The following is a 23,546-nucleotide window of genomic DNA, read 5'->3' on the forward strand; positions in this document are numbered from 1 at the left end:
TAACCAAAATGCATCCCACTGGAAAAGCTTTTTGTTCACATTGTCATTTACGGCTCCTGAATTAATAGACCAAGAAAGACACCACAGGCACCAGCCAAACGCAGTAAAACCATTGGCAGCCAGCAGTGTCTCCAAGTTTAATTCCCCCGGGGAGAAAAGGACACTACCTAATCTGTATTCAGTCCTGACATTGTCCACATCTGATATGGAACATTAGCTACTAACTCTCTCAATAGACTAGTGTCCTTCAGTTTATATTACTTTATGTTAATAGTAGAAAAATTACACACAACATCATTTATCATTGTTATGCTGCACTATACATCCCATAGCTGATTTTAATATATTTATTTACCCCTGAGATGGTAAGGAATTTAAAATATATATACATATATATGTGTATACATATATATTTTTTCAAGTAGAGTCTGTAGGGACAGAATCAGTGCAAATCCATTTTAAAAAATTAAAAAGAGCCCTCCCAATGAAGAAAAAATATTGTATAAGGCAGCTAATGAGAGTTCAAACTCCTTAGGCTTAAGAATATAGCTTAGTGCTATGGTATAAATCTTAGGGAACAAGTGCATAACATCATGCTGCATCTTAATGATAATATATCTTTTGGTTGCCCATCTCACTAGCTTCTTCATTTTGCTATTACAGTCTTTAGTTCTTCTTATGTAGCCAGTCAGCTATTCAGGTGTGTGACATCTAGCCTCAAGGTAGGGAGTACAGGAGATCTGGGGAAATCTCCACTGACCAGCAACTATTACTGTCTAGGCTACCGGGACCAGGGATGACACTTAGCTACGCTTATATAAGCAGAGACCCACAGAATGTTAGAACTGAAAGGACTCTTAGAACACAGAATGCATTGTGTTTGAAGGGGAAAAAAATGAAGAATTTAGAATGATGAATGTTGGAGCTAGTGAGGATCCTTGAAAACAGAATTAATAAGCCAACAAGCAAATGTTAAGTAGCTATTTTATGCCAGGCACTAATCTAGTTGCTGGGAGCATAAAGGCAAACATGAAATACTCCTGGACCTTAAGGAGTTTAATATACTGTTTAGTGGGGAGAAAAAAAAAAAGCAAACCAAAAACAAAACATGTACACATAAAAAGATATGCAAATAAGTACTTCTAAAATCTATCCAAAATAAAGAGAAGGTAATTTTTATTGGGTGGAGGCACTAACAGCTATAGGTAGAAGGAAAAGGTTTCATGCAGGAGGTAGCTTGCATGCCAAAAGAGGAAGAGTACATTACAGACTTGCAAGAGATTCTGTGCAATGACATGGGCATGGGAGAAGAAAGTTCAATTCCTCAGGAATGGCAGGAAGGCCAGATTGCCTGGACTGATGAGTATGTGATGGGAAACAATGTATAATAAGCCTGGGAATGTAGAATGGAGCCAGGTTGTGAAGGGCCTTAAATGCTAAAGGGATTTATATATGATACTGGAGGAAATAGGAACCAGTTGGAATTTATGGAACAGGGAAATGACATGGGCAGAACTCTGTTTTATAAATATCACTTCTGCAGTTGTTTGGAGGATGGATTGAAAAGGGGAGGAACTGGAGGAAGTATGGTCAATTAAGAAGCTAATGCAATAGTCCAGCTGAGAGATGATGAGACAGCTGTGTGAATGGAGGGTGGATGTAAGGGAAGGAGAATTATCACGATTCCAAGGGTGCAAATCTGAATGACTGGAAGGATGGCTGCTTCATAAGAAATGGTGAAACTAAGACTAGAAATCGGTGTGGTGAACAGTAATGAGTGCTGGTTTGGACATGTTGAGTATGAAATGAGTATGAGCACATAGAACACAGAATATCAGAACTAGGAAGAAACAGAGCACTCTGGAGCTAGAATGTCAGAGTTGGAAGGAACCTCCAAGATCATCCCCTCCAATTCTGTCATTGAAGACCTGAGAAGGAAAATGAGGCCCCAAAAAAGAGTGTTAAGTCACACATCTAAAATTATTGGGCTGGTCAATATCACCCTCTTTCAGGATACCAAAAAGACTTTCTACAATGAAAAGTAAGTAGAATGAGGGGAATTCAACTGTGTGGAAATTTGGAATCATCTTATATACTTATATTTACACATATGTACTTTTTAATACACTTTTTAACACTCTTCTCCTACTCTGAGACTTCTTTTAGGTCAAGGATTTCATTTTAGTCATCCTTATCCTTATATGCTTATATATCTTAGTTATCCTTTAGTTGTCCTTCAGTACCCAGTAAAAGAATTTTTTTTGTTCATTGTAGGTGCTGAATCAACGTTTTTGAAATAGAACTGACCAATTATCAGACTTGAATCTAAGTTATCTTTAAAATAAATTTTATTGATATCTTTTGTTTTATAACACATATATTTCCCCTTCTTTTTCTCCTTTCTCTCTTAGGGTGTCATTTCTTAAAATAAAAAATGAAAATGAGTAGGGGGGAAACCCTAAGCAACATATTAAAAAATCCATTATTATATATATTCCCCCACCTTTGCAAAGAAGCAGGGGAGGTACTTTTTACAGCTTTATGCCGAGACCAAGGCAGATAATCGTGGATAATCGTAATTTTACAGCATTCTTTTTTTATTGCTTTGTGGTTGTTCTAGTTGCATTGTCACAGTTATTGTTTATACTGTTTTCCTTGTTCTGCATCACTTTATTTCAGTCCATTTCTTCTCATGCTTCTCTGTATTCATTGGTTCATATATCCATACTGTTAAATTCATGCACTACCATTTGTTAATTAGTAGCTCCTCAATCAAGGGCCACTTTTGTTTTGATTTCTGTGCTACTACATAAAGTCCTGTTATATGTATTTTGGCATACATATAAAGGGGACTTTCTTTTTTGGTCATTGACTTCCTTGAGTATTTGTCCAGCTGGGTAATCTCTAGATCAAAGGGCATGGTTATTTTCGTCACTTTCTTCACATAATTCCAAATTGTTTTCCATAATAGCTGGACTGTCGCAGCTCAACAGGAAAGCATTAATGTGCCCATCTTTACTGACTTGCCCCACTTTTGGTGTGGGGCATATTTGCTCATCTACTGGGTGTGATGTAAAACCTCATTTTTTTAAATCCACATTTCGCTTATTAATTGTGATTTGGTGCATTTTTTCATATGGTTGGTCATAGTTTGCAATTCTTCAGAGAGAGAGGGGCTATTTTCACTACTAGGGCAAAGCATAGTCATGAGGTCTGAATTTTTCAGAGACACTAGAGTGTGTTTCATGAGGACAAGGGCTGTCTTTTATGTAAACTTTGTGTCTTTCCTTTACCAGTTTTTAACCAACACAGAGTCCTGTGCACAGTAGGCTATCGATATTTGTTCAAATGAAAATGAATGGAATTTCCCATTTGTTTTGTTCTGGTACCAAGTGACTTCTTCAAAAGCAAATGTGAGATGAGATAATACATGTAAAGTGCTTTGTAAACTTCAAAAAGGGCACAGAAATGTCAGTTGTTATTTGTCATCCTCCTCATTATTAGTTCAGTGTATTATTAAGAAGAGATTTCCTTAAGACAAAGGATTTCCATTTAGACAACACACTAGAATTCACTGCAAAGAATGGGTGGTATGCAATGCAAGAAAGGACTGAATGTGGAGCTGAAGCACCTCCAATTCCAGCTCTATTTCTTACCTTGGGGAAGTCTCTTAACCTCCCAAGGCCTCAGTTTACACATCTATAAAATAAGGGGATTGGATTAGATGACCTGTACGATCCATTCTAGTTCCAAATATATGACCTTGTGACTGCTCGAAGACATAATATTTCAAAGAATCTTTAATTTCTTCAGTGTCAGGATTTAAAATTAGAGGGGCCTTAGATATCATCTCAAATCTATAATTTTATAGTTGAGGTTACTGAGACATAGAGACATGAAATGTGACTTTTTTTTTTAAACCAGGCCTGTGAATCCATTAGCATAGAAATTCACAGCAAGGAAACTCTTTTTAACAATGCTGATTGGCAACTCCTGTACAGAGGTTACAGGATCCTGGGAAATGAAGTGCTTTGTCAGTCTGTATCAGTGGTAGAACTTGGAGCTCAGGTCTTCCTGCCACTGAGGGAGGCTCTTTATCCACCATCCCCCTACTGCCTCACACAGAGTGACTTGCTCAGAGTCAGAGAGATAATAAGTAGTAGAGACCTGTTTTCGAAACAGGTCCTCAAGTTCCAAATTCAGAGGTCTTTCCATTAGACCACACTGTCTCTCAAATGAATATTCATCTTTGATTTTTGTCTTTTTTCTCCCCTTGAAAATAATAAGATCAGTTGCCAAGAAGGGACATTTTCTTCTAAAAGCAACAGAGAGCTAGTGAAGGTGCTTCTTGAGCTTAGGAGCCACATAGAGATATCTGATGAATATCAGTTTGTGAGCTGTGTAGAGGATGGATTGGAGAGGAAAGACTGGATGTAGGGAGACTATGAGGAACCGAGAGTAAATGGCAGAGGTGAGATGTGAAATGACGTCTTCTAATTTTTAGTTCATGGTGAGACGAGAAAGAAGGAAGAAACTGCATCATTCTCATTATGGCCTCCATTTAGGTAGCCTCTCTGGTTTGCACTGGCCCCTGCTCAGCTATCCAATAACCCCTTCAACCTGGTGGGGCAGACAGCCTGATTATTTGATATTACTACTCAAGCCAAGGATTTCTGCTCTCCCTCTCTTCATTACTTTAAATTAAAACAAACAAACAAAAAAAGCAAACCCACCCACACCCACATACACACACCCAATTCACCTCTAACAGTGCCAGATAAAGAAAATGAATTTTTTCCCAGCTTCCTTCAAGTCTGAATATCTTCACAGGATAAAAAATGAATTTTGAATTATAGTATCCGTGCCAGAGGAAACAGACACAGTAATGGATAAAGAGCCATTTTTCCAGGCAAACTATACCTTTTCCTTGTAAACATTTAAAAAGAAAAATATTTCTGTAAGAACTATATCAATGAATCAAAGCACTGGTAATCTTTCAGGGAATATGACCATATGCTATTTATCCATTAGCTCCACCACGTCAAGATTAGAGTCACACAGATGAAAGAAATGATCTCTCAGTCCAAGTATCGATCTTCCACTGGGCAGCCCACAGTATATTCTCAGTTGAACATGTGGTTATGAGATGGTGACCTGTCTGGGTCATCTGCTGACCTCAAAGGATCCTGTGGAGAAGCCAACAGCTGTCTGAAGTCTTGCTGCTCAGAGTGATGGGAATAAATGAACCTACATCTGGAAGCCAGAACACAGAAGGGCAAAGAGAGGAAGTAACAGCCAAAAAACTCTCTCACGCTGCCATATGGAAAGCTATCAGAAGATAGAAGGGAATGGCAAAGCCTTGTGGAGGAAGCAGTCATGACTTAGATGAACTATCATAATGACAGCAATAACAAAACTTATGCCTAAACAATTCAGTAGAAATTCAACTAGGAAAAGAAAGCAGAGAATGTGTATGTGCATGAGTGTGAGCATGCACATATATGTACATGTATGCATACATGTACGTGTATGCATATATACATAAGTACATGTGTACATATGTGTACATCCCGGATTGTATATATATATTATGGGTCCCATATGTGTGTATATGTATATACATATATTATACACATATATATCTGCATACAACATTTGAGAAGCACTAAAGCATAGTGGAAAGAGCAACAGATTTGCATTAAGGAGGCCTGGGTTGTAGTCTGGTGTAATCAAAAAATTAATAAGGATTTATTAAGTACTTACTAGTGTTAAGCATTACGCTAGATCCTGGAGACACAAAGAAGAATAGAAAGTAGTCTCTGCCCTCATGAAGTTTACATTCTAATGAGGAAAAAATACAGGCATGTGTGTGTGTATGTGTGTGTGTGTGTGTGTGTATGTATAGTCATATACATGCACCACAAAGAAAATACAGGGTAACCTTGGGAAGGGAGGTACCAACCATTGAAGGAACCAGGAAAGATCCCGTGAAGAAGGTGGTGCTTTAGCTGAGTCTTAAACCAGGATTCTAAGAGATAAGAGGTAAGAAGGAATTAAAGTCGTGCAGATGTACAGACATAGGAAAAAGAATGCCACATGTGGGGAACAGAAGAAATCCTGTATGGCTGGATAACAGGGGACATGCAGGAGAGCAATATATACATAGGCTAGAAAAGTTGGATGGGTCTAAGTTATGGAGATCTTTACATACGAAGCAAAGGATTTTATATTTGATCTTTTTGGTGAAAAGAAAGTCAGTAGAGCGCTTCCCTGGCTTCAAGTTTCAGCTAAAATCCCACCCTTCCCCACCCTTCTTAATTCTATCACCTCCCTGCTAATGATTTCTTATTTAGCCTGGATAGTTTGTTTGTACATATGTTTCTTGTTGCCTTCTCAATTAGAGTATCATCTCCTTGAGGACTGCCTTTTACCTCTTTTTGTATTCCCAGCACTTAGCACAGTGCCTGGCACATAATACATGTTTACTGATTGGTTCATTACTGAAGTGGCAGTAACAGGGTCAGACTTGCACTCTGGGCAGCTGAATGGAGAATGGACCAGAGCAAAGAGAGACTTGAGGCAGTGATGTAAATATAGAAGGCTATTGCTGGATTTCAGGTCATAGGTCATGAGGACTTGAAATCATGACATATGTGAAAAGAGTCATTGAGCTAAAAATGACAAAATTTAGCAACTTGATTTGGTTTGTGAGTTGAGTATGTGCAAAGAGTTAAGACTGACATTAAGGTTGTGAATCTGCATGCCTGGAAAAATAGTAGTGCTTTTGATAAAGACAGAAATAAAGAGAGAAATGAGTTTTTGTAGAAAGATTCTAAGTTCTCTTTTGGATATGTTGAGTGTGGAACACTCAACAAGCAGTTATTGATGTAGGACTGGAACTCAGGAGATGATGTCCTAGAGCTAGATACACACACACACACACACACACACACACACACACATCGAGAGAGAGAGAGAGAGAGAGAGAGAGAGAGAGAGAGAGAGAGAGAGAGAGAGAGAGAGTCAAATCTGAAGGGAGTTGATGAGGTTACACAAATGAGAGAGCATTGTAGAGAGAAAAGAGAAGCAGTTCCTCCCTTAAAGCTAGCGTTTACCCTCTAAAATTACTTCCAGTTTATATTGAACATATCTTATATGTACATAGGTGTTAGCATTTTAGCTTCTCCATTAGCTTGTGGGCTCCTTGAGTATACACTGTATACATAGACATACACACATGTACACATGTATATGTAGTATATGTATGCACACATAACCTGCACGTGCATGCATACATGTGCATATATGTGTATATGCATGTGCATACATGCATAGTCTTCCAATATATAGCATTTATTTTATATATTATATATAGCACTTAGCATAGTATCTGGCACATAGGAAGAATTTAATAAATGCTTATTGCCTGACTGGCTGATCAACACGAGTGCTCATATCGTCAGTACAGTGCAACCTTATCTGTTGCTCCTTCTAGTTATTATTAGTCATGCTCACATGACTAATGTGAAAATGTGTTGAATAAGAATGTTTGTGTAGAGCTCCTATAACACTGCATGCCATTCTGGGAGGGAGGGGGGAGGAAGGGAGAGAAAATTTAAAACTTATGGAAGTGATCGTTGAAAACTGAAAACAAATAAATTAATAAGTTTGGAGGGAGCTTTGGGGGTAGACTCGTAGTAAGGGAGTGCGATGTCAACCAAAATCCAACAAAGGAGATTGAAAGGAAGCAGTAGGGGAAATCCACAAAAAGGTATCAGGAAAGCCCAGAGGGAAGAGTATATGGAGGGAAGGATAGTCAAGAATGTCACATTCTTCAGAGAAACTGAGAAGGATGAGGATTGAGAAAACAACAACCCTTTCCTTATCTCCCTATTAGAGTAGGCACTTAAGTGACTACTGGAAATAATAGGAGAGAGAAGCATCAGTTGAGTAATGAGGTCAGTCAGAATCAAGACTGTGAGGACTTAGAAGAGAAAGTAGAGGCAAATAGCATAGTGAGTTTTGAGAGTAGATTGGCTGTGAGACAGAGGAAAGATATTGATTCATAGCAATAATGGTACCTGAGTTGTTTTTTCTTTTTCTTTTTTTTAAAGAGTCAAGGAGAGTGGAGTGTTTTTGTAGCAATAGTGAAGGAACAAAAAGACAGGGAGAGATTAAAGATTAGAGAGAGGGAATTACAGTGGGGGTAATCTGATGGAGAAGATGAAGAAGGCCATGTAGAATCTCTTACAAAAACAAAAACTAAAGGAAATACTGAGATTTGGGGATGATGTAAAGAGAATAGAAGATATAGAGGAAAGAAGAGAGAAATCTCAGCAAATAACTTGGAATTTATTAGTAAAATATGAGATAGAGTCTTTTGTTAAGAGGATGAAAGTAGGCATGCTTTGCTATGTTTTCATAAAGAAGGTTTAGATCAGGTCCTGTGGTGACTGGGAAAGAGAATATGAACATGAGTGGAAGAGGCAGATGGTGGAAGTAACCAGGTATTGAATGTGTTAAGGAGTGAGTGATTAGAGTGTAAAGTTGAATTAGTTTACTGAGAAGTCAAGATTAGGAAGGAAGGGGAACATAGCAGGCAGGGATAATGGCAAGGGGAAAAGTGCTGAGGGGTAGAGATTGCAGTAAGGATGCAGAATAGCTTTAAGAGCAGTAAGGGATTGGGAGAGATAGAATGATAGAAGATTATGACTGGATAAAGGAAATTTAGAGTTCTTGATCAAGAAAGGGAGACATGTGTGGGTGACAGCAAGATCAAAGTTGTGATCATCCCCATGGATTGAGATGGAGTAGAAGAGTGGAGCATGGTAAGTAAATAGAATAAAGACCTAGAAAGTTAGGGTATCTAAGGCAACATAAACATGTGTGTCGAATTCACTTCAGATATAGGCAGGAGTTGGGGTAAAAAGGGAGACTGTGAACCAGGGACTTAAGCACTCATGAAAGGAGAAGAATGTCCTGGGAATCTGCAGGTAGCAGCCAACAGGATCTGGATTGGGTGATAAATTTGGATAGTGTGATTCTCAAATGACTGATGGTGCAGAAGGAGAGACTTGAAGTAGCAGTTGTGAACAAGGAGTACTATATGTCTCCAACTAGTACAAGCTGGGTATGAGAAAAGTTGTAATTGGCACAGGAAAGGAAGGCAAGGGATGTAATGTCAAAAAGAGAGAGCCAGGTCTTAGTAAAAGCTAAGAAGAGAGGAAGAAGTTTAAAAGAAAGGGAATTTTGTTGATTATAGAGTAGAAGTTCCAGAAGGTACTGTTTGAGGGAGTATACAGACATGGATTGGGAATCCTGGAGGGGAAGGGTTGAGGTGAAAGGGGAAGAGAAACTGGAAAGGGGAACGGAGAGGTGGTGTAATTTGATGTTAGGCACTCAGGAATTCAGTATGACTGGGACTCTGAGAGAGAGTGGGAGTCCTCTAATCAATGTGGAATGAGTCCAGGCAGAGTATTAGCAGATGAGAGAGAGTCAAGTGAGTTAAAGGAGGTCTTAGAACACTGTGGTCTTTTCATGGAGATCTACTTGCACAGCAGAAGAGTAGTTGAAAAGGCAGTGGATTAGCATTAAAAAGCCTGGGTTAAAAGCCTGTTTTGTTTTCTGGTTTTTTTTGTTTGTTTGTTTTTGTTTTTTGTTGTTTTGTTTTTTTTACTACCTACATGACCTTGGGGAAATTTCCAAATCTCTTCTTCTCTTAAGGTATCCAGCTGTATTACTTGTAAAATGAGGAGGATGGATCAGATGACCACTTAAGATAGTATGACCTCAAGAGAACAGTCACTTAAAGGCTGAAGCTTTTCTATATTACTAATTTAAATGGTTCTCCACATTTTTGGCTTTGATTGATCACAGGTCAAAATCTACATGTCCTAGATGGCTCCTTTCCTTTATGGCATGATGTGAGGGCAGGGAAATCTCTTCTTTGGTAGCAGGAAACAACTCCTCTGAACATTTTATTTTCCCACAATTTGTGAGGAGATTCCTCATGATCCTTGGAAACTCCTGAAATAATTTAGGAAGAGCCAGGTCTCACTATTCTTGCTATCAGTCATGAGTACCACATCCTAACAAACTGGGGAACATCCAGAAGAGATAAACAAGAGGGTGAGGCCATAAGGAGGCAGGTTAATTGAACACATGTAACCTAAAGAAGGGAATGGATTCAGAAAGTAAAACTAGAAGAAACAGGTGGAAGCTGGAGGGACAAATTTTGCTTTGATGTAAGGAAAAACATTCAAAAACTGGAATGGTTGTAAAGGAAGGAAGGAAAGAAGCATTTATTAAATGCCTACTATTTGACAGATACTGTGCTAAGAGCTTTACAGACATTATCTCATTTGATGTTCACGATGACCTGCAAGGTAGGAGCTTTTATTATCCCTGTTTTATAGTTGAGGAAATTGAGGGAGGCAGAAGTTAAGGGGCTTGCACAAAGGTCACATAGCTAGTAAATGTTTGAAATTGAAATCGAACTCAGGTCTTTCTGATTCCAGACCCAGCACTTTATCCCCTGCCTAATGATTGCTGTGATTAGGTATGACTGATTAAATCTCTATTCCAGATTCTTGTCAGAGAGGAAGGGTGGACTTATGAGAATACAATACCCAACCTCTAAGGCAATAAGTCTCTACCCCGCCCCAAGGGAGAAGGAGGTAAGTTAGAGGAGAAAGAAATGATCAAAATAAGAATCACCTTTCTTAGCTGTCCCCTGGTGGGCAATATGAGTGTATTGTCTTTCTGCCCCTTTTCTTGGTTTGGAGAGGAAGCCAATTCAATCATCAATATGTTCCCTTTGCTTTTGCAACTATATACCATGATGCCAGGATAGGAGGGAACCTTTGAAACAGGGAAGATGAGTGTCAGAAAGGGTAAGGAATTTGTCCATTTTCATATATCATAAATTAATGGCATACGTTTTACTAAATCCCAAGTCTCTACTTCTAGTACAGTGTTCTTTCTACAATGCCATAAGGATTCTTTGTTCAAACTTTATATTTCAGACCTCAGGCTGTTCAATAATTCCTAATATAGGAAAACAAATTCAACACTGATATTTCTTACTTTGAAAAATCTCTTTCTATTTTTTAAAGTCTATTTTAAAATGAAGATATTATTTCATTTTTAAATACAATTTTCAGGTCATTAGTCCACAATGATTAAATGATTCAAGTTACTAACATGAAACACAGCTAGTGTACATGTGATGTAACCTTTACTATTTAAATACTATGCAGTGCATTCATATTTTAAACAGTAAAATAAATTTTCTGACTATTCTTCCATTATACAAATGGCTTATGATCTCTGATGAAAATGCTACAAATGCAATTCATAATTTCAGCTAGCTAAACATTGCCTATCATAGCTACTAACCAGATTTTGAGTGGGGTAATATTAAGTCACATCATGACAACTTTAAATTTAGTTTCTAAAATATATGATATTGCCTTCCCTCTTTCATATGAAGTGAAAGTATGCCTTTGGAGGTAGAAGAGAAAAAAATCAATCTTGTCCCTCAGTCTGCTCACTTAGATCTAAGCTAGAAGTATACAATAATTCTATGACAGTGGAATAAGGTAGTTTCCAGGAGTGTGTTAAACCTGCGTTAAGTAAGACAAGACTATTCAGTCTTTTCAGCTGTGCCTGGCTATTTGTGACCCCATCTGGGGTTTTCCTGGCAAAGATACTGGAATGGTTTGTCATTCCCTTCTTCCCCAAACAAAAGATAACCCACAGAGTCATGGTTAAATCATGCATGGGGAGAAGAGGTGAGGAAGGGGGAAGAGAAACGGTAAATGGAAAAACAAATCAGACAGCTGATAGCTGAGATATGTGTGCTCAGTGAATATTTACTAAATTGAACTTAACTGAGAAGAAACCAAAGAGCTTTAATCTAAAATCATAGGACACACAAGGATTTTTTTTTGGGGGGGGGGGGGGGGAGGCTCACTATAACAAGGAATTTTCGAACAGTGTTGTTCAGCAAAGGACAAGGCTTCCTTAGAAGGTGGTGAGTTCACTATCATAAGGTGATCAAGAACGGGATATAATTACTCTCTTGGCAATATGATTCAGTGCATCAAGTGCTGGATTTGAAATCTGGCAGGTCTGATTTCAAATTCTATCTCTAACACTGTGACCTTCAGTAATCATTTAATCCTCTAAAAGTCATTTTCTTTATCTGTAAAATGGGGATAATAACTGTGGCACCTAGCTCACTGGGCTGTTTTGAAGACTATATGAGACTTTGTAAAAATTAAGGTGTAATGTTACTTGTTACTATTAAGTATTATTATGACTATTATTACTATTCCTCCCTTAATACAATATAAAGACAATGCAATAAACACATATTAAACTCCAATTAGCAGCTAGGTGACACAGTGGATAGAGAATGAGGTTGGGAGTCAGGAAGACTCATCTTCCGGAGTTAAAATCTAGCCTCGGATACTTCCGAGTTATGTGATGCTGGGCAAGTCACTTAACCCTATTTGCCTCAGTTCCTCATCTGCAAAGATGAGCTGAAGAAGGAAATGGCAAACCTCTCTAGTATCTTTGCAAGAAAATCCCAAATGGGATCACAAAGAGTTGGACAGGACTGAAAAATGACTGAATGGAAAGGTCCTACTATATGCCAAGAACCTTCCTAAGTACCAGGAATAAAAATAATAAGAAAACATTCCCTGCCCTCCAGGAGCTTATGATCTAATGGTGGAAGATACACACAAGGAAGTTGAAATGCATCAGGGAGAATACCTGGTGCCATACTGATGGGGGAGTCAAAATGAAGAGGTATAGCTGATTTGAAAAGAAGAGATACTCTCTGAAGTCCCTTCCAGCTGCATATTTCAATTAATCTATGAAAGACCCCTAGGTTAAATAGACTTCTAACTCACTAAAGTCAGAGGACTTGGATCTTGAGCCAATTGTTACTTACCAGCAATGTGGGGTTAGGCAAGTCACTGCTCCTCTCTGGGACTCAGTTTGTCCCTCTGCAAAATCTGACCCAGATGAATTCTAAGAGCTCTCTCAACTCTGTCATTCTATGTTCTATACTCTTTTCCACTGAGGATGCTCTATGTTGTCTGAAGGATTGTGCTCTCTGTTTTAAGGTTCATTCAAGATTGGGAAATGTATTCACTGTCATTCTTCTACAAAAGAGTCTCAGGCTGCTAGGAAGAATGAGGAACATGGGTTGGGAAAAAAGGTGAAGGCTTTACTGCACAGCATGAGCCAGGCTGCCTTATAACTACAGAAACCAAGACTTGGTTCATTCATTTTTGAAACTGCCGCCATCCAAAAGTACTTCCCAAAGAAGACACTGAAATGTGCTGCGGCAAAGCAAGTCTGTCTGTGGCTACGTGTAAGGGGGCGACTGTCCCAGGCTGGTAGGCTATGTCACTTCCGAGATGCGAAAATGACTTTTCTTGTTAGTCTCATCTTCATGTGCTCCTGCTGTTAAGAGACACTTCATTTACTTTGCCAGATCCCAGACAGTCACAGTCAGTTCCTGTTTGTGGTTTTATGCACGATCATTAAATTATTGTTTGTGAAAGGGATTTCTCAATCAACCCCCCACTCTCTTGGGGGCGCTGCCAGTCACTGGAATTTAATTCCTTCTCAATATGAAATTCCCACCTGTCATACTATCTTGTAGTATCTGGTTTGGCACAGCAAGGCATAAGGCTGTTTTTAAACTTATGCTCAGCTGCCCTGGGTAGCTATCATACTTTCTTCCCCAGGTTTGCAGATAACTTGTCCTTTAATGTATCAAGTTTAAAGCAAGGAAGGAATCCAGAAGGTATCTCTATCTTTGGTCACTTAACATTTCTCAAGAGGCAGGATAGTGCAGTGGGAAGGGTGCTTGATCTGAAAATGGAGAACCTAGGTTTAAACCTAGATCATTCACCCAGGCCAGTCACTTCTGTCCTCTGCGTCCCAGTTTCCTCATCTGTAAAATGAAGGATTGGAGCAGATAACTCTGAAGGTTCTTTCTTCCTCCAAACTACAATCCTTATGAACTCATGGATGTATGGTGTTTTACTGATGTTGCCATTCAAACATCTACTATTCCATTCAGCAATCACAGGGACCCTGTGGTTGATGCTGAGTCTCCCTTTGTACATGAGGAAATTGAGACACAGAGAGCTGAAGGTAAATGGCAAAAAAGGTCACTCATTTAGTATATATTTTGCAGTAAAATTGCCACATTAGAAATGGAAAGAATCTTAAAGATCCTTTACAAAAAAGGATTTGGGTAGAAAAGAAACTATACAAGAGGACTGAATTAATTGTTATGAGTTCATTCATCTCACTTCTTATTCCTTAGACTTACTTAAAATCAGCCAGAACTGTAAAGTGCTTTAGAACCTAGAACTTAAAAACTGTATTCCAATCCCCTCATTTGCAAGTGAAGAAACTGAGGCACAGAGCAGGGAAGCGATTAGCTGAGGGTCAAATAGGGAATTAGAGATACAATTTACTCTAAAACTCAGGTCTTTTGATCTCAGTATAGTGTACGTTTAATTGTGTCATGGTATAATTAATTAACTAAAACCACTTCTTAAAGGAACATCTTCTATAAACTTTTCCGCTCTTTGCTTTTGCCCCACTTACAGATTCTTCAGTGAGAATTCTATGAAGACATGAAATAAAAGAGCATCATAGCCTAGGAAAAGCAGCTCCAAATTTGGAATCAGGAGACTTTTGTTCAGATACTGGCTCTTCTACATATACCAGCTACATTTCCTTCAATCAATCAATCAGCAAGTATTTAATGAATATTTCTTATGTGCTAGGACCTGGAAATAGGAAGATAAAAATGCAAGTCTTCCCCCCTCACTTAAGGAACTTACATTGTATTAGAGAAGATATAGATCTATATACAAAATATATCATAAATACACAGAGAGAAACTTTTGTTTCTGAGGGAATCAGAAAAGACCTCAGACTTAAAAGGTTGCATTTGAATTGAATTTTGAAGTTAAAAAACAGATTCTAAAAGGAAGAGATAGGGAGACAATACATTCTAAGCATGGAAGAGAGTCAGTTCTCAGGCACAGAAAGGACAAGTAGAGTGTCAAGTCTGATGAAAAGCAAAGAGGACAGTCTGGATGTACTACAGGGGGCGGGGAGGGGAGTAATATGAGACAAGGCTGGAAAAGTAGTTTGAGGCCAAGTTATGAAGGTCTTAAAATTCAAAAGAAAGGAGTGTGTATTTGATCCCAGAGACAACAAGGAGTCAGTGGAGGGTATTGCATAGGGGAGTGGCATGATCAGAACTTCATACTAGGAAAATCACTTTGACAGCTTTTTGTAGGAAGGATTGGAGAGGGAAGACTTGAGGCAGGGAGACAAATTAAGATGTTTTGGCAATAGTCCAGGCAAGAGGGGATGAGGGTCTGAACCAGGGTAGGTTATTTGAGGAGAGATAAGAGATCAGATGAGAGACATGTTGAGAATATAGAAATGGCAGAATTTGTCAAGTAATTGGATATATGGGGTGAGGAAAGTGAGGTTAAAAATGACACTATAATGATGAGCCTTGCTAACTAGATAGTAGGGTGCTTGACAAAAATGGGAAGTTAGAAAGGGGTATAGGTTTGGGGAAAATAGAATGAGTTCTGTTCTGGACATGTTGAGTTTGAGAGGCCTGTGTAACCTTGGTCAAGTCACTTTCCCATTTCCCTTCTATATAAAATGAGTGTGAGAGAAGTGCTTATTAAACCTCTAGCAATGAAACCTTTGATTACTCTAAAGTGAAACCAACAAATCCATGCCAAATGTACCTTTATCATTTAAGGGAGCTTGAGGATAACCAAGATAAGGATAAGAAATTTGGTCAAACATCTTTCAACAATGAAAATAGTGTGCTTTTCTGAGATCAGAGATCTGGCCCTAAACTCTTTTCCATCCTGATTCTAAAAATGAAACACAAAACTTCCAAAATAGTTCTGTTTATAACCTGAGTCCTCTGTTACTGGCAGAGATTAAAGAAAACACAGACATGTAGGTTTAGGAGCAAGCTAATGGCACTCAAAAGCCTTTGACGCTTTTTTTTTCTTTTTGGTGGTAAATGTGTCATCATTTCCCTGTTTTAATTGACTCTTCCAAAACAACACAGAGCATTTACTTCACTCTATAAAAGGAATCTCAATATTTGGGACATCTCTCAAAAGAGTAAGAATGCGAGTAAGAATGGGCAGACATTTTTTTTAAAAAGGAAGTTTTGTTAGAACTTGGGGGATTTCAGAAAGCATAATGTTGAGTTTAAATAAGAGTTGTGATTTAAAACTCACTTTGTTTCACTGGCACCAAAATGCATTGCTCCATGTGTCTTTACATCTCTATGTGTCTTTACATCTCCCTCCACCTCTTCTTATCCCATGTATCTTTCCATACATAGCCCACAGAGGATTTATGTACCATGTTGGAGGGCTGCCTCTGCTTCCTTTAGTACCTCATGGTAGAGTAAAGATGAGCCATCAACCTATTATCTCTCTGGTGTTGAATGACTGTCTCATCTCCTTTTCTAATCACACAGATTCTTGATGAGCTATTTTGTGCCTGGCACCTAGGAGGTGTATAATTTATATTTGATGAATAAATTATTGCCATTGATAAGAATATTAGTATTTGGGTGAAAAACTTACACTGATTGTTACTCTGATCCCAATTAGAATAAAAGGACTTTGGTTTTAGTTCTAGCTCTGTCATTTCCCAAATCAGGGATTTAATTTCCTACTCAGTTAAAGAGGGGGTTAAATTTCATGATCTCTAAAAGCCCTCCCAGCTTCATCATCTATGATGAAACTATTCTTATACATCCTAATATTCCACATAATTCTTAACGTCCAACTCCTTCTAGAAGTATTCCCAAAGTAATTAGGCAAGAGGAGAAACTTCATTTCTCACACAAATCCCTGGGTTTTAGTTACTGCCTTCCTTAGACTTGATCCAAGTTTTTAACACTTAATACACATGCATATGCACATGCAAAATATGAATGAAAGCAAATAAAAACAGCAAAACCTTAAAAAATTACTCCTACGATGGAGAGATTTTTATTTTTATTTGAAGGATATTTATCAAGTATGTCTGTATAGAGAAAACATTTCAATTTAACTTAGCAAATAGAATCACAGAATCTTTCATTTCAAAGGGAACTCAAAAGGTACATAATCCAATCTGTACTGAGCAGGAAATCCCTTTCCTAACACATTCAACCAAAAAATAATCCAGTTTCCACTAGAAGCCATTCATGTTGTGATTAAGTACGGAGTATCTACTAGGTCTTGTCCAAGGCTTGGTTTTGGTACTGCAAAGAAAGACATGACACAGACCTTGATCTCAAGAACTTTACAGTGTACAGGTAGAAGGACAAGTACACAAAAAGCTGCGATACAGTGGAGACTAAGACAAGTACAAAGGGTCATGGGAGATTTAAAGAGAAAGAACTTACTTTTTCCTTGGGGACAAAGGCTGTCAGGAAGGTTTCACAAACAAGCTAGCATTTAAAGACTGGAAGGAAGAGAGGGCGGTCTTCAGACCCCATTATGCCACATACATGGAGAGTAAAACATATTTGGTGTCTCCGTTTTATTTAGAATATATGGTTAGAGATCGCATTGAGAACCCGAAAAAAATAGAAATTGATTAAGACATTTATAGAAGGAGTCGATTAATGAAGCCTTTCTTATTCCCTTCTGGAAATTGTAGACTCAAATGCTGGTCTTTTGATTCCAAAAGACTGTTCTATTTCCACTAAGCCAAACTATTTCTATGTTTCTGCATACATTTCATTCTTGCCTTCTTTTCCCCTTAAATTATCTGACTCTTATTCTGTGATCCTGGTCTGGAGGTAGGCTATATAAGCAGTTCTCTGAAAGTCTAGCATAAGCTGCTGAAGAAATTTATTTCCTGCACAAAGAATATGCATTTCTTTTTCTGCCCTACAGTGGTAGAATAAAAAATCAAGACTGAGTAATCTCTGGTGAGATCATGTCTTATATTTCACTAAATAAAAAGAGATTATTAGGTAAGCAGTTACATATTTAACAACACAGATGCTTGCAATCACATATCATACCTAGAAGGGCCTTTAGAACATAAGACACAATTTTAGACCCAAAAGGAGACTTAAAGACACCTAGTCAAAAGTTTCTTTACCCACCTCACTTGACACTTCCTTCTCCTATTTTACATATGACAGTGGCATCTTACACTTCCATCTGAACATATATAAAGCACAGGTTTATTTCAGGCCTTAAAAGCCAAAAGATATCTGGTGGCTGAAAATAAGATCTGGAATGAATCCAATCAGTTGTACTGGTGTATGTAGATTGTATCCTTTTGAGGAATTATACAATACCATGTAAAGGTGGACATGCAATTGAAGATCCACTTGAAACTAAGATCAGATGTCAATCTCTTAGGGTCCAAAAGAGATCACTTAAAAGACTATAGAGTAGTCAGTGGCTTGGTAACCCATACAGTCAAATACTACTTCTCTGAAAAAGTAAGCTTTTCAGTTGAAATCTTCAAAGAAATGCCTAAAGGTTCCCCTAAGCCTTATAACACCCCCAAGTGGCTGAAAGAAAGCAAGTACTATTGTCCCCATTTTATAGATCAACGAATTAAACAGCTCAAAGCTTTTCAAATAAGTCTAATTCAGTACCATGAAGCTCTATGATGTCTGGCTTCTGGGAAGCTTAAACACTTCACACACCTTGTGAAATGAGTTGGTAACAGTACTCAGTCAGATTGAAACCAGGAATGGAAGAGCAAAATGTGAGACCCCAGACAAGAAGGCAACCATGACACCATAGTGTCTACACTATGCAAACATCCACATAGGGATGATCTTGTGTTTTTGCTATTGCTTCATTTTTATCTTGGTTCTTTACAGTTTTCCGGGGGGCCAGAGCTTGGTCAGAATGAAGTATGGAGGCAGACTCTCCTTTCCCTCTCTCTCTAAGTTCCTTTCTCTGAAAGTTTCCAAGGATGCTTACAACTTGGTCATTCTGAGGTTGTAGTTCCAGAATTACAGCTTTCAGACACTTGAGTTTGAAAAGGAGGGCTGGAAAGCTAGAACCTGAGGACAAAAGGTGACACTAGGAAGGACCAGTATTGTCTGGTGTCTGCTGAACACTAAGACACCTGAGCAGAATGTCTACCCCTACCTATTGACGATGTGCATCTTGTTTTCATTCAGAAAGGAAATTAAATCCTTGGAACATAGGTAGTATCAAAAATACTGAACTTGGGATACAGATTTATTATTTTATAACTACTTAGAGCCTCAATTTCCATGTCTATAAAAATAGGGCTAATAATCCTTGCATTCCCTACCTCACTGGATTGTTATGAGAAAGATGTTTTTGGAATCTTGAAGTGCCTAGGTCTCTTCCTTAAATTGGAAGTTCTAGGGGAAAAACAGTCAGTCAGAGGGAGATGCCAAAAGTGCAGAAGGTATGAGAAGTAGTCTAGATATAGAGGGAGTATCAAGGGAGAAAAAGTTTCTATGGCATGGCAGACAAAGTCCTAAGACGAGTCAGCAGTGCAACCTGGAGGGGGTAATAAGTGGTAGAGACAGGAGCTGAACCCAGACCCTCGGCCTCCACGTCCAGTGGTCTTTCTACTGTGTTGATTCTACTGTACATCATTGCTTTCTATGTCCATGCCTTATTTCCTCTACTATACTGTAATGGTCATTATCTCACAAAATGAGATAAAATGGATAAAATGTTTATGTAAACTCTGAAGTACCAGCAGATCACATTAGAAAACAAAGGGCCAGTCGTAGCCTTGGAGTCAGGAAAACTTGGATTCAGGTCTCCCCTGTGATACGACTGACGATGTTAACCTGGACAAGTCACTTATCCTGTCAGCATTCTAAACAATTTTCTAGGATTATAAATTGCAGAATAGTTGCCGATCAGCATTGGGAGTAGATGTTTCCTTGAGGAAATATCCAATGCTATAGTAATCATAGGTCTGAACAAGGTCCTGTATGGATAGAAACAATTTAGTAGAATCATTATTATTTCTTCATGGAAGTCCTCCTTTAATGATTCATCCTTGGCTGGAAGTGCCCCAGATTCAATAGGCACGACACCACAGAAAGCTTTCATCCTCTGAGCTCCTAGGGCCTGAAATCATTGGGGGCTCCCTGACCCAAAGTTGATTGGGCTCATTACACATCCACATTATCTATCTCAGCAGGACTGTCTGTGTATCAAAGCAATGCTTGATTTTTACCTGAGTGGTTCCCTATTGTACTCACTAAAATGGCGGGTTCCAAAGCAAGGTGGCAAAGTAGATCAAGCACAGGGCATGGATTCAGGAAGATCTGAATTCAAATCCAGCCTCAAACACTTACTAGCTGTGTGATTACTGACAAATCACTTAAGCTCTATTTGCCTCAGCCACTACCTTTTCAAAATGGGGATAACAACAGTACCTGCCTCTCAGGACTGTTGTGATGATAAAATGAGACAGTACCTATAAAAGTGTTGTGCAAATTTTAAAGTGCTCTGTAAATGCTCACTATCATCATCATCATCATCTCCATTATTATTAACAATCATTATTATCTCCCCTACTTCATACTTCAAAAGGTGTCTACATCTTGAACCATCCTTTCCTCCTTTGCTCCAGTCTCTGAAGAAAAGTTGTCTCTACTACTTGTCCAAGTCATTTCCTTTTTTAAGCCCTTAATCTCACCCCCTCCTTCAGGGCTTGCACTTCCTTCCTCCTCTTCCTTCTCTCCTTGGTCTCTCTCTCTCTGTCTCTCCTTCCCTCACTCCCTCCTGCTTTTTCCCAGTCTCTTAACTGGTCTACTCTAATAGCCTCCTAATGTGACTCCTTGTTTCCAGTTTCTCTACATTCTATCTTCAGTACAGCTGCAAAATATTCTGTCTAAAGCACGGGTCTGGTTTTGTTACTGTTGGCCAAAAATCTTCACTGGCTCCCTACTGTCTCTAGGCTAAAATGCAAACTCTTTAGCCTGATATATAATGCCTTCTAGGAAATTGCCCCAAGTTACTTTATCCAGCTTTATTTCTCATAATTTCTGCTCAGTAACTGACCACTCCAGACAAACCGCACAGTTAGCTGGTTCCTAAACACGTTTCATGAAGCTCTGTCCCTTCCCCTTGGCTCTTACAGGATCACCTCAGAAGCCACCTACAGCCTTTTGTATGCTCTGACCATCGTAAGTCCTCTCTTCTTTTTTAAATAACTCTGTGTTCACTTAGCTGAGTATTTCTTGTAATCCCTTTGGCAGTCTGGTGAAGCCTGTGGACCCCTTCTCTGAATGTTTTTAAATGCATACAATCAAATACATAGTAAAACAATTATATTGAAAAACAGTTATAAACTTATTAAGAAAATCATGGGAATTCATGGACTCCAAGTTAATATCCACTGCCTTACTGGAATGCAAGGTCTTCAAATTTAGGTACTATTTCTGGCTTTGCATCTTCACCTCTTGTGTTAAACCTAAGTCTTCTGAGGATCTCTGCCAGAGGTCTGGCTCAAAGAAGATTTTGGTTTTATTTTGGAATGTGTGTGTGTGTGAGAGAGAGAGAGACAATAATAATTCATGAAAAATTCTGTAATGAGGTGCAGAAGGGCTAGGAGCTGCACCAGTAGAAGGAACCTCTATAAGGATGGACCCTTATAGGACTGAAACATTATTATTACTGCTAGGAGAGGGACTGTCCTCTATTTATCTGTATCTTGCTCAGATTCCCCACCCCATTCAAAGGGCTGCACTTGAAGGCCACATGTGGCCTCGAGGTTCCCCATGGCCCTGATCTAGCACAATGTCTTATTCAGAATGGGCATAATACATATTCATTGAAAGGCTATAAATTTCCAACCTTAGCTTTGGTAGAAATCTTAGAAGATGCTGAGAGTCTCTGGTTCTTGTTTTATGGGGTAAAAACTAATGCTGGCAATACTCCATGGCTAGAGTTTGAAATGTGGTAATACAGGGAAAAAACCACGGTGAATCTCAAAGGCTTCAGCAGGAAGAGTTGAATGACCAATAACTTGCAAACTCATTAAGGCATTTTTATTTCATGAGATTTACTGGAAATATTTCTTTGCTGCCATATTTTGAAAGTTTGGTAGAGGGAGGGGGTGGGTGGGAAGGGAAGTGGCAGCTGCACCAGAGAGCCAGGAGGAATCACAGTAAGGACTCCAGTATTCAATCCTTTTCAGTCTCTCCATACATAACCATTCTTGATTGATTGCTAAGTATTTGCTGGAAACTCTGTGTATCTCCTGGGCTCTAAAACAATTCTCCCTGTTAGTCTGTGCCCTGAAAAGCATCTGTTCCTTGTGTGATGCCAAATGCCAGGCCACTGCGTCCCAAGAAAAGCAAAGAACACGTCCTTCTGGAACGAGGAAAAGGGCAGAATTATGTGATTAAAGGAAATAGTACTCTGATGCTACCACATCCATTCAATGACAGAATTTTATTAATCAAAATGGCCCTAAAGATATATTTATTACCTGTCTTGCCTCTAAGTTCATAGAAATTATATGTAAACATGTATACCTACATACATACATATACACACACATATACAAACACATAAACATATCTATCTATCTATCTATCTATCTATCTATCTATCTATCTATCTATCTACTTTTTGGTTCAAGTCATAGAAATCAGAGGCAAGACCATACAATAAATGTGTGTGTGCATATAAATATATATATATATGAATCTCTATAGGCATGAGTATATGAATATATACACATATTTTGTATTTTATATGTACACATATTTTATTTTATTTACATATTATATGTACACATATAAAATACATACATATAGTTTGCATATATGTATGTGTTTGTGTGTATATATACACAAATAACTGCCCCCTCCCCAACCCCAATTAAACTCCTTAAGAAAAAAGATGTCTTAGTTTTCTCTTTGTATTCTTACTAACTTAGCATCAAGCTTGGCACAGAGTACATCCCCTTTGATTCATTCATTTCAGTTACCAGAGGGCAAGGACTGTATCACCTTTATCTTTTTATCAACAGCATCTAGCATAGTATCTTGCACATAGTAGATAGTTAAGAAATGTATGAATGTAAATTTCATTGAATTGTTGAACCAGGATTTGAACCCAGGTTTGTTAATTCTGTCAAGTGTTCCTTCTTCCATATTATACTATCTTTCTATTATAAATAGATCATTAAGCAGGTGTCACATTGAGGGGTTTAAAGAAAATTCAACCCAAGAAAAGGTGGAATAAACTAGAAATGTCGGGCCTGGATAAAGTGGGGTGGGATGGTAGGGAAGAGGGATGATAGCCATCTTTAAGCATGTGAAGGACTGTCACGTGCAAGTAGGATGTAGCCTGTTCTGCTTGGAGGTCCTGCAGCCTCCTCTCCCTGGGCATGCACTCCAACCCTGCAGCCTCTTTCTCTGATTGGCTCCTTGTTCCCAGAACCTCCATTTTAATGAATGAGCCCAGGCCAAGTAAGTCTTCACT

At 38.5% G+C, this 23,546-nt stretch overlaps 1 protein-coding gene and 1 long non-coding RNA gene across 2 annotated transcripts in view; both read right to left on the minus strand.

The window, feature by feature from the left end:
- Window positions 1-23,546, minus strand: part of WWOX (WW domain containing oxidoreductase) — a 1,243,673-nt gene that overhangs the window by 447,433 nt on the left and 772,694 nt on the right. The window lies entirely within an intron of this gene.
- The window catches only part of LOC140521415 (uncharacterized), a 133,857-nt gene that overhangs the window by 100,201 nt on the left and 10,110 nt on the right, over window positions 1-23,546 (minus strand). Inside the window, exon 2 of the long non-coding RNA XR_011972926.1 lies at window positions 1-22,427. This exon is cut by the window's left edge and continues 100,201 nt beyond it. This is a non-coding gene — a long non-coding RNA (uncharacterized lncRNA). The remainder of the gene's footprint in view (window positions 22,428-23,546) is intronic.

This window comes from Notamacropus eugenii, chromosome 1, assembly GCF_028372415.1.
Source record: "Notamacropus eugenii isolate mMacEug1 chromosome 1, mMacEug1.pri_v2, whole genome shotgun sequence".
Classification (NCBI taxonomy): domain Eukaryota; kingdom Metazoa; phylum Chordata; class Mammalia; order Diprotodontia; family Macropodidae; genus Notamacropus; species Notamacropus eugenii.